Consider the following 12196-nt stretch of genomic DNA (forward strand, 5'->3'; position numbering starts at 1 on the left):
GTTCTCTGCTACTATGGATTTGACTTTTAAAGATTCCACATAATTGAGATCCTGCAAGCTTTTTTCTTTCTTTGTCTAGTTTATTCACTCAGCATAATGTCATCCAGGTTCATTCATGTTGTTGGAAATGACACAATCTCCTTTGAAAAGGCAAGAAAATACTCTATATATAAACCACCATTTCTTAATTTTTTTTTTAAAATTTATTTGAGAGAGAGAGAGAGAGTGAGGGAGGAGAGGAGAAGCAGGTTCCCTGGATCCCAGGACCCTGTGATCCTGACCTAAGCCAAGGGCAGACCGCTTAACAGACTGAGCCACCCAGATGCCTCTCTTTCTTTTAATGGTAAAATTTTATTTTAATTTTATGTTTAAAACTTAAAAAAAAGATTTTATTTTATTTATGTATTCATGAGAACACAGAGAGGCAGAGGCATAGGCAGAGGAAGAAGCAGGCTCCCCATGAGGAGCCAGATGCAGGACTCAATCCTAAAACACCAGGATCCCGCCCTGAGCTGAAGGCAGACCCACCCAGATGCCCCTAATTTTGTGTTTAAAACTTAACACACTTTCAGTTTATTTGGTTTTATTCATGAGAAACACACAGAGAGAGGCAGAGACAAAGAGGAAAAAGTAGGTTCCCTGTGGGGAGCCTGATGCAAGACTCGATCCCAGGACCCCAGGATCATGCCCTGAGCTGAAGGCAGACGCTCAACCAGTGAGCCACCCAGGCATCCCCACACACTTTGCAGTTTTATGAGCCACCAAGCATGTTCTCTAACATTATTCAACAAGTAGTTAATTAACATAGATTTTAGCTTAAATTTATCAATAGTAGATATTCCTGCCATGCCTTAGGGAAGTTGAACATTCTTTATTTTTAGCATTCAGTTTATTTAAATTCTTCTAGTATTTATGTTGGTTGTAGTGATGTTTTTTCCCCATTTTACTGATATGTAACACTGTATTAGTTTTAGGTGTATGACGTAATGATTTGATATATGTGTATATTGCCAAATGATTACCACAATAAGTTTAGTTAACATCCATCACCTCAGGTAGTTACAACTTTTTTTCCCCTTTGGCCATGAGAACTATTAAGATCTATACTCTTGGTAAATTTCAAACATAGAGTACCGTACTGCTAACTATTGGCACCATGTTGTACATTACATCCCCAGAATTTATCTTATGATTCGAAGTTTGTACCTTTTGACTACCTTCACCCATTTCCCAATCCCTGGCAACCATCCCTCTATTCTCTGTATCTCTGTTTGGTTTTTTAGATTCCACATACAAAGGAGATCATACAGTATTTGTCTTTGACTTATTTCACTTGGCATGCCTTCAAGATCCATTCATGTTGTTGCAAATGGCAGGATTTCCTTCCTTTTTAAATGGGTGAATAATATATATTCTATAATCATAATATAAAAATATATATCATATTTTCTTTCTTCATGTATCCATTGATGGAGACTTAGGTTGTTTCCATGTCTTGGCTACTGTAAACAATCCTGCAATGAACTGGGTGTGGGTGGGGTGGGAGGAGGACAGATTATCTTTTCCAGATAGTGTTTTCATTTCCTTTGAATATATATATACCCAGAAGTGGAATCATTGAATCATATAGTAACTTTCTATTTTTAATTTTTTGAGGAATCCCCATACTGTTTTCCATAGTGGCTGCACCAGTTTACATTCCAACCAACAGTGCACAAAGTTGCCCTCTTTCCCACATGCTCACCAAAGCTTATCTCTTGTCTTTTTGATGACGACAGCTGTGAGGTGATATCTCCTGGTTTGGATACACATTCCCCTGATGTGTAGTGATGGCAAGCGCCTCTTTTCACATACCTGTTGGCTATTTGTTATGTCTTCTTTGGAAAAATGTCTATTTAGGTCCTCTGCCCATTTTTAAAATCTGATTTATCCCCTATTGAATTTCAGAAATGTTTATACATTTTGGATATTGATCCCTTATCAGATAAATGATTTGCAAATGTATTCTCCCATTCCATAGGTTACTTTTTTTGTTCTTTTGGTGTTTTTTTTTTTTCTTCTATGCAGAAGGTTTTTAGTTTGATGTAGCTCCATTTGTTTATTTTTGATTTTTGTTGCTTGCACGTTTGGTGACGTATCCAAAAAAACGTTTCCAAGACCAATGTCAAGAACCATTTCCCTATGCTTTTTTCTAGGAGTTTTATGGCTTTAGGTCTTATATTCACATCTTTAATCCATTTTTAAAAAATATTTATTTATTTATTTATTCATGATAGACATAGGGAGAGAGAGAGAGAGGCAGAGACACAGGCAGAGGGAGAAGCAGGCTCCATGCAGGGAGCCCGATGTGGGACTGGATCCAGGGTCTCCAGGATCACACCCTGGGCTGCAGGCGGCGCCAAACCGCTGCGCCACCAGGGCTGCCCTGTATGTCTGCTTTTATGCCATTACCGTACTATTTGATTATACAGCTTTGCAGTATAATTTGAAATCTGGGAGTGTGATACCTTCAGCTTTGTTCTTTTTCAGGTTTGCTTTGACCATTCAGAGCCTCTTGTGGTTTCATACAAATTTTATAGTTGGTTTTCTATTTCTTTGAAAAATGTCATCAGAATTTTGGGTAATATGAACATTTAAACAGTATTAATTCTTTTAATCCGTGAACACAGGGTATCCTTCCATTTATTTGTGTGATCTTCAGTTTCTTCCATCATTGAGTTCTAGCTTTCAGTGTGCAGGCTTTCACCTTGTTCAAATTCATTCCTAAATATTTTATTCTTTCTGACACTATTGTAAATGGGATTGTTTTCTTGATTTCCCTTTTGGATGGATTGTTGTTAGTGTAAAGAAGTTGTAATACTTACAACTTATTTTCGTAAGTTGATTTTGTATCTTGCAACTTTACTGAATTCATTAGTCCTAATTTTTTTGTTTTGTGAAGTCTTTAGGGTTTTCTACATATAGAGAGCACTGTCATCTGCAAACAGTGATAATTTCACTTCTTCCTTTCTGATTTAGATGCCTTTTATTCCACACCCCTGCCTTTTTTTTCCCTTTTTCTTTTTTTTTTCTGATTGCTCTTGCTAGTACTTGTAATATGTTGAATAGAAGGAGCAAGAGTGGGCATCCTTGCCTTGTACCAGATCTTAGAGGAAAAGCTTTCAGTTTTTCCCTATTGATTATGATGTTAGGTCTGGCTTTTCATAAGTGACCTTTATTGTGTTGAGGAAGTTTCCTCTTGTACCTATTTTGTTGACAGTTTATATCATGTTTTTTTTTTTTTTAAGATTTTATTTATTTATTCATAGAGACACAGAGAGAGAGGGGGGCAGAGGCCCAGGCAGAGGGAGAAGCAGGCTCCATGCAGGGAGGCTGATGTGGGACTCGATCCAGGGTCCTCGGTATCACACCCGGGGCTGCAGGCGGTGCTAAACCGCTGTGCCACTGGGGCTACCCTGTTTCTTTCTTTCTTTCTTTTTTTTTTTTTTTTAAGATTTATTTATTTATTCATGAGAGACACACACAGAGAGAGGCAGAGACATAGGCAGAAGGAGAAGCAGGCTCCATGCAGGGAGCCTGACGTGGGACTAGATCCCAGATTCCAGGATCACACCCTGAGCCAAAGACAGACACTCAACCGCTGAGCCACTCAGGTGTCCCTTATCATAAGTTGATGTTGAACTTTATCACATGCTTTTTTGGCACCTATTGAGATGATCATGTAGGCTTACCTTTTATTCTGTTAATGTGTTACCTTTTATTCTGTACTTTGCATCCCAGTAATAAGTCACAGTTGGTTATGGTGTATGATTTTTTTTTAAGATTTTATTTATTTGAGAGAGAGAGACAGAGAAACAGAGAGAGAGAGACAGAGAGCATGAGCTGGAAGAGGGGCAGAGGGATAGAGAAAAGCAGACTCCCTGCCAAGCAGAGAGCCCGTGAGGGCCCCATCTTAGGACCCTGAGTTCATGACCTGAGCTGACAGCCCGTGCTCAACCAACCAAGCCACCCAGCTGCCCCATCATTTATAATCTTTTTGATATGTTTTTGAATTTGGTTTGCTAGTATTTTATTGAAGATTTTTGCATCTATGTTTATCAGAGATACTGACTTATAGTTTTTGTTGGTTTGTTGTTTTTCCTAGTTTCCAATTCTAATTTTGTTTTTCCCCCCTGTTCTCTATGTGAGTTACTTCTGGTCTGATCTCTATTATTTCTTTCCTCCTGCTAACTTTGGGCTTAGTTTATTCTTTTTTCTAGTTCCTTGAGGTGTAAAGTTAGGTTATTTCAGATCTTCTTTTTAAATATAGGTGTTTATCACTATAAACTTCCCTTTTAGTACTGCTTTTGCTGCATTCCATAAGTTTTGGTAAATTGTGTTTTTGCTTTTGTTTGTTTCAAGATAATTTTTGAATTCCCTTTTGATTTCCTGTTTGATCCAGTGTTTATTCAAGTGTCTTAGTTTCCATATATTTGTGAATTTTCTTTTTCTTGCTGTTATTGATGCCTAGTTTCATCTTACTGTGATAAAAAAGATACTTGATTTGATTTTTTTTGTTTTTTGTTTTTTTGTTTTTTATTTTGATCTTAAATTTATTAAGACTTATTTGTGACCTAACATGTGATCTATCCCAGAAAATGTTCTCTGTGTACTTGAGAAGCATGTGTATTCTTCTGCTGTTGGGAGAACATGTAATACGTATATGTCTGTTATGTCCATAGTGTATATGTCTGTTTGGTCTATAGTGTTCAAATCCACCATTTATTGATTTCCTGTCTGGATGTTCTGTTATTACAAGTAGGGTATGAAGCCTACTCTTATTGTGTTGCTGTCAATTTATCCTTTCAGGTCCACTAATACTTCTTTTACATATTTAGGTGCTTTGATGTTGGATGTGTATGTATTTGTAATTGTTTTACCTACCTGCGTTTTGAGTTGACCCTTTTAGCATTATGTAATAACCTTTGTCTCTAGAAATAGTATTTTTCTTCTTTTTTTTAAGGGTGGAAGGGGCAGAGGGAGACGGAGAGAGAGAATTTCAAGCAGGGTCCACGCCCAGTGCAGAGCCAATGTGGGGCTTGATCTCACAACCCTGAGATCATGACCTGAGCTGAAACCAACAGTCCCATGCTTAACTGATTGAGCCACCAAGGTGACCCTCTAGAAGGTTTTTAAATTTTTAACATTAAAAAATATTTTTATTCATTTATTTGAGAGAGAATGAGAGAGAGAGTGAGAGCATAAGAAAGTACAAGCAGGGGGAGTGGCAGAGGAAAAAGGAGAAGCAGGCTCTCTGGGAGTCTGATGCAAGGCTCGATCTCAGAACCCTGGGACCATGACCTGAGCCAAAGGCATATGCTTAACCGACGGAGCCACCCAGGCACGCTAGAAACAGTTTTTCACCTAAAATCTACTTTGTCTAAGTATAACCATTCCTACTTTCTTTTGACTACCAATTGCATTGAATAACTTCTTCCATCCTTTCACTTTTAGCTTCTGTGTGTTCTTGAATTTAAAGTGGGTTTCTTAGAGACAGCATACATGATTTTTTATTCTCTTGGCTACTCTATCTTTTTTTGTTTCCTTTTATTAAGGAGTTTAGTTTATTTACATATAAAGTAATTATTGATAGGGAAGGATTTACTAGTATCATTTTTTTTTTACTAGTATCATTTTTCAGCTGTTTTGTTTGTAGGTGTTTTGTCCCTCTTGTCTCTCTTGCTGTCTTCCTTTGTGTTTCGTTGCTTTTTTGTATTGGTATATTTTGATTATTTTCTCTTTTTCTTTTGTGTATCATCTATAAGCATTTTCTTTGTGGTTACCAAGGGGATTACCTAAAATCTTAGAGTTGTAACAGTCTGTTTTCAACTCAAAACAACTTCAGTTGGATATAAGAACTCCCACATTATATGCTATTAATGTCATAATTTACATCTATTAATAATTATATCCATTAATGTCATTTAGTTAGAGTTGTTGAAATGGAATTTCAACTCATGAAATAACTGCAGGGTCTACTTGCCAAACCTAGGTCATAATGTCCCCTTCCCCCTAAAAATATAGTATGGTTCTGTTCTTAGTCTCTAAGCAGATGGGTGAATCAATGTTACTCAGTATCATTCATTCAGAATGAACCAGTATTATCATGATACTGAAGCTTCCTAAGTTAGAATACTCTAAACTTTCCAAAAAAGCCCTTTTCAGAAGGCTATACTGTACAAAACAGGTATTCTAGCCTTCCACTTATACCAAAAATATTTTATTTATTTATTTTAAAGATTTTAGGGGATCCCTGGGTGGCTCAGCAGTTTGGCGCCTGCCTTTGGCCCAGGGCTCGGTCCTGGAGTCCTGGGATCGAGTACCGCATTGGGCTCCCGGTGTGGAGCCGGCTTCTCCCTCCTTCTGTGTCTCTGCCTCTCTTTTTCTCTCTCTAGATCTATCATAAATAAATAAATAAATAAATAAATAAATAAATAAATAAATAAATCTATCTTAAAAAAAAGATTTTATTTATGAGAGAGAGAGAACAAGTGGGGGAAGGGCAGAGGAAGACTCCTCACTGAGTAGGGAGCCCAATGCAGGACTCGATCCCGGGACCCCAATATCATGACCTTGAGCCTCAGTCAGACACTTAACTGCGCCATCCAGGTGCCCCTATTTTTTTTAACTTTGAAAAGCTTTATTGAGGTATAATTTACACATTATAAAATTCATCCATTGTATACAAGTATATAGTTCCATCACCGTGACTCAGTTTTAGAATATTTGTCAGAAGACTGGCAAAATTCCATTGTCTCTGTCAATTTCTGCTCCCACCCTGAGACTCAGCAACCACTCTTTTGCCTTCTGTCTCTATAAATTTCCCTTCTCTAGAAATTTCATATAAATGGAATCATGTAATACATAGTTTTGAAAATACCTGGTCCCTTTCTCTTAGCAGAGTTTTTGAGGTTCATACATATTGTAGAATGTATCAGGCAAGTATTGGTAAGTAATAGTTCATTGTGCAAATATGCATGACAACATTTTGTTTGTTCATTCTCCAGTTGATGGGAATTGGGGTTGTTTCCACTTTTTACACTGTCACTGTTACGAAAAATGCTACATGAACGTTCATATCAAATTTTTTGTGTAGATATATATTTTCATTTCTCTTGAGTAAATATTGTTAAATAACAAAATTCAACCAAGTAAATGTGAAAATTAATTGGTTTTATTAAACAACTCATGAATTAGACAGCATCCCATCTAGCAAGTTAGACAGGCACTAACTTGTTGTCTGGAATGGAAGGTTTTTATAGATGGAACGTGGGGGCCAGAAGATTACTAGAAAAAGAAAAGGATTGTTCCAGATTAGGCTGTTTGTGGGGTTGGGGTGGGGAACAGCCTCATCTTTCTTTTTTTTTTTAATAATAAATTTATTTTTTATTGGTGTTCAATTTGCCAACATACAGAATAACACCCAGTGCTCATCCCATCAAGTGCCCCCCTCAGTGCCCGCCACCCATTCACCCCCACCCCCCGCCCTCCTCCCCTTCCACCACCCCTAGTTCGTTTCCTAGAGTTAGGAGTCTTCATGTTCTGTCTCTGTCATCTTTCTTTTGGGGGATGGAGAGAATCCAGGTGACAGGCTCATTGGTGCTGACAGAAAATTTTTCCTGACTGACCAGTTAAGCCTGCATTTCTGGAGGAGGTTGAAACTGCACTTAGAATGGGTGGAAAGCCCAGATTTGGGAACTTGGTTTAAGTGATCCTATTTTGAGCCTATGGTTTTCTCTTAACAATTCCCCCCTTTAATCAGGCTCTTAGCTTAACTGAGAGTTGTGATAAAAAATGAAGGCATTGATGCCACTCTCAGCTGGGGCTCTCGCAGATCACAGTATTTTGTGCTCCTTTGTGTGCTATTCCTAGGTCATGCCGTTTTTACTTAGCCTCTGTGATATTCATAGGTCACAGCTTCTGGTTCACATTCTTTGAGTTGGTTATTTTCCTCATTCCAGTCTTAGGGAGATCATTTGCTTGGTTGGTTAGCGGCTGCAAACATACATTTAAAAAGCATTTTTAAAAATGTGCCAGGGAGATTATTATGATTACTATAAGCAGGATAATTCCCAGTACTTCCCAATAGTTTGAGAATTCCCAACACTTTGGAGCCATCCAATCAAAATAAAAGAAGTCAAAGAAAGACCCTGTGGAAGCAGTCACCCTTTTAAGCCAAGCAGTATGTACTTATGTAATTGGGTTTTAGCTTCCTCAAAAAGGTTAATCCAGGCATAGCAGGTGGTTTGAACACAGCATAGACACTTCCTTGCTCAGCCAAAAGATAAGCAAGAGCTAATCTATTATTAAGGACAAATTTGGCCCGAGAGTCTACACATTTTTGTTTTTGTAATAAAATTTTGTAATAAAATAAAAAGTTTATCTTTAATTATAACCTTATTTACATTTATCTTTAATTATAACCTTATTTACATTTATCTTTAACCAGGAAAATAGGGCCTTGCCAAAAGAAGTGTCCATTTTAACTCAACAATGTGAATTTAGGGGAATGACTGATGATGACATGTCTTATTTTGCTTGTGAAAAGTTAGGGGTACAATGAAGTTTATTTTATTTATTTTTTAAGCCTGAAATAAGAGAGGTTGACTCCCCACCTCCCCATAGCAGTGGCCTGGGAGATACAGATGAGGGTGCCATCCTTCTAGAACAGTGCCAGAGTAAAGAAAAGGAAAAGTAGGAGAAAGAGTTTTATGGTCAAGTGTGAAGACATGATCTGCCATCTATGTCAGCTACTTCTCTTCCACCTTAATTTGACTTACAGGTCTTGTTAGCAAGGATGCAACAGGAAGTTGCTCTGCTCATAAAGCTGAAAGTTATCAGCAAAAGGGAGAAGGGGAAGGAATGTGTTTTGTTTTGCCAAGAAGACATCCAATTAAGTGTTGCATTTTATAGCCTATGCAAGCTGCATCTCACTTGATAGTCCCTTACATGAGCTAGTTTGAGCCAGATCAGTGGAACTGAGGACCTGCGTAGAAGGCCCCCTGGGTTGTCCTAAGTTGCCTCTAATGCATTATAATACAACATCACCTCCCAGGGACAGAGTTTTCTGCCACTTTTTGAATTTATGATGTGTTGGGGAATAAGAATTCCTGTCCCATTCAAGGTCCTTCTAGCTGGCTAAGAATCAATTTGACATGAGACAGATTAACAAGAGGAAATCAAATGTAATAGTGTACACATGGGGAACACAGAAACATGGAAATTCCAAAGACTATCAGGAAAAATGAGGTATATATGTCATCCAGAGGTAAGGAGAAGTGGGTAGTGGTCTTGGACTTTAGAGGAAAGGAATACAGTTTACAGGAAGATGAAAAAGAGTAAATATTTGGTAAATAGATGTTTGCTGGGCCACTCAAACAATGGGGCAAAGAGACTGTGATCCAAGTGGCCTTGCTAGGTTCCCTCTGTCTACCATACCTAGTTCATAGTGTAATGTTAGCAATGGTGATAGCTCTCTTCCAGAGCAGGTCCTCTATCTAAATTCTAAAATTCTTTTTAGGCAGTTGAGGGGGAAGTAAAGAGCTTTTTCTGAAACTACCGAGTTATGAATGCTTTTAAACTCAAAATATTCTTGTGCCAAAGTGGCCCAAGTTGAGGTGGTCTGCCCTTGGCCCCTACAGAGCTATGTACTGGCATGTTGACATGGTAGGTATACACAACTGAACTAAAATGCTTATTCAAGCTCCCTCCCTTGGCCCCTAATACACCAAATAAAAGCTTCCCATATTAACCCTTTGGAGAGAGAGGGCTTTGGGAGATATCTCTCTGTTTCATTACTTATAACAGGGAATAAAAAATTCCTTGCTTTCAATACTTCTTTAGGTCGTGTCATGTTCAATTTGGTGCACCCCAGCAGTGAACACCTTGAGTTTGAAGAGACTTCTAGCCTCTTTTTGTTTTGTAGCAGTGTCTGTGGTCAGGAGCATTTGGTTAGGATCCTTTTAATGGCATGAGGGCTGTCTTTCTCTGATCATGTTTTATATACCAAATCACCAGGTTCTAGACTGTCATCAACAGGTTTTTTTGAATTAGGACCCAGGAGATCTTCTTTCAGTTGTTGATAGGTTTGAGCATAAAACTTGGGGATTTATTGGAGTGGTCACACTAGTGTAACCTAACTCCACTCAAATGGGCTCAGGAGGTAGCCTTTCTTTAATTAACTTATTAAATTTTTTTATTTTTTAAAGATTTTATTTATTTGAGAGAGAGTGCACATGCATGAGAGCACTAGCAGGGAGAGGGGCAGAAGGAGAGGGAGAAGCAGACTCCCCGCTGAGTGCAGAGCCTGACATGAGGCATGAGCTATCTTATCATCACCATCATGAGCTGAGACAGAGTCAGATGCTTAACCAACTGAGCCACCCAGGCACCCCAATAAATAAAATCTTAAAAAAATGTAAGATAAAAATTGGACTGTATTATCATGAGTTATGAGTTCTTTGTGTATCCTGGATGCAAGTCCTTTATGAAATAATTGAGATGCAAATTTTTCTCCCAATCTGTACTGTCTTTTCATTTTCTTAACAGTGTCTTTTGAAGTGTAAATTCTAAGTGTGATGGCATTTGTAGCTTTTTGGCAAAATTTTATTAGGTTGAGGAAATTCCCTTCTTTCCCGAATTTGTTGAGGATTTTTGTCAAGAAAGAGTGTTGATTTTATAAAATGCTTTTTCTGAAATTATTAAGAAGATCAGTTCGTTTTAGTCCTTTATTCAATTGAAGTGATGCAGGATATTGCTTTTCCCTGTTAAAGTGACTTTGTATTCCTAGGATAGATTGCTCTTGGTCATGTTAAATAATCATTACAATTTTTTTTCTTAAAAAGATTTTAGTTATCCGAGAGAGTGAGATTGCTTATGTGTGGGGTGGAGAGGGACAGAGGGAGAAGAGAATCTTAAGCAGACTCCACGCAGAGCATGGGGCCCCACTGGGAGCTCAATCGCAGGACCCTGCAGTCACCATCTGAGCTGAAACCAAGAGTCAAACACTCAACCGTCTGTGCTATCCAGGTGCCCCTATAATCCTTTTTATATGTTGCTGGTTTCAGTTTGCTAATATAAAAGATTTTTACGTTTATATTCATGAGAGATGATGGTCTGCAGTTTTGTGTGGCAGTTTTGTCTGGCTCTAGAATTAGAGTCATACTGGCCTCACTGAATCCTCTATTTTTTTAAGAGTATGTGTAGAACTGGTTTTCTTTCTTCCTCAAAAAATTGATAGAATTCACCAGGCCCTTCTATTTTTGCTTCCTCACCTTTTGATAGTTTACTGTCATACACTTGAGCGGTTATTTTAGTTGCCTGTTCCTTCCTCTATGTTAAGCCGCCATGAGAGCACTGTCCCTGTCTCCAGTACTCAGCACAGTGCCTGACTTGATGAGCCAGGGGACCAGTACATGTTTGTGATGTTTCTTGTCAATGGCAACATGGAGTAACTAAGTGGCAGAGTGGTAGAGGTTTATGTGTTACAATGGGCTGGTCTTCTGTTAGTGCCAATGACATTTAGCAATTTTAAATATTTAAGGATGTTGAAACAACAATGTTTTACGAATGTGCTGTGCAAAGGACTAGCCATACATTTTTTTTTTTTAGACAGATACAGGGAGAGATAGAGTGCATAGGATTGGAGGGGCAGAGGTAAAGGGAGAGAGAGAATCCCAAGTGCGCATGGAGCCCAACACGGGAGTCGATCTCACAACCCTGAGATCATGACCTGAGCTAAAATCAAGAGTCTGATGCTTACCTGACTGAACCACCCAGGTGCCCCCTAAGCATACCTTTTTAAACAGTGTTCTACAAAGAGTAGGTTTTCAGATGATACAGAACGAGTTTGGGGTTGGGGAAGTTAGTTATAAGGCTACAGAATAAAAAATGTGCAGCTTCAGTGAGTGTTAATTTTACAAAAAGATTGTGGGGAAATAGTAAATAAAAATGGTCCTATTAAGGAGCAAATGTAAAATTTTAAGAGAAAATATTGTTTGCAGTGGCCTTTAAGATCTCCAGGTTCCCCATTCATTCTTTTCCTTTGTCCTTTTATTGGGTGGAAAAATTTGAAAAGAAAGAGCTAGGTGAGTCTGAATCCCAGTTCTAGTACTTAGCAGCTGTGTAATCTTGCGTTTACCCCCTAGGCTCAGTGTTT

Source organism: Vulpes lagopus, chromosome 7 (assembly GCF_018345385.1).
Source record: "Vulpes lagopus strain Blue_001 chromosome 7, ASM1834538v1, whole genome shotgun sequence".
Taxonomy (NCBI): domain Eukaryota; kingdom Metazoa; phylum Chordata; class Mammalia; order Carnivora; family Canidae; genus Vulpes; species Vulpes lagopus.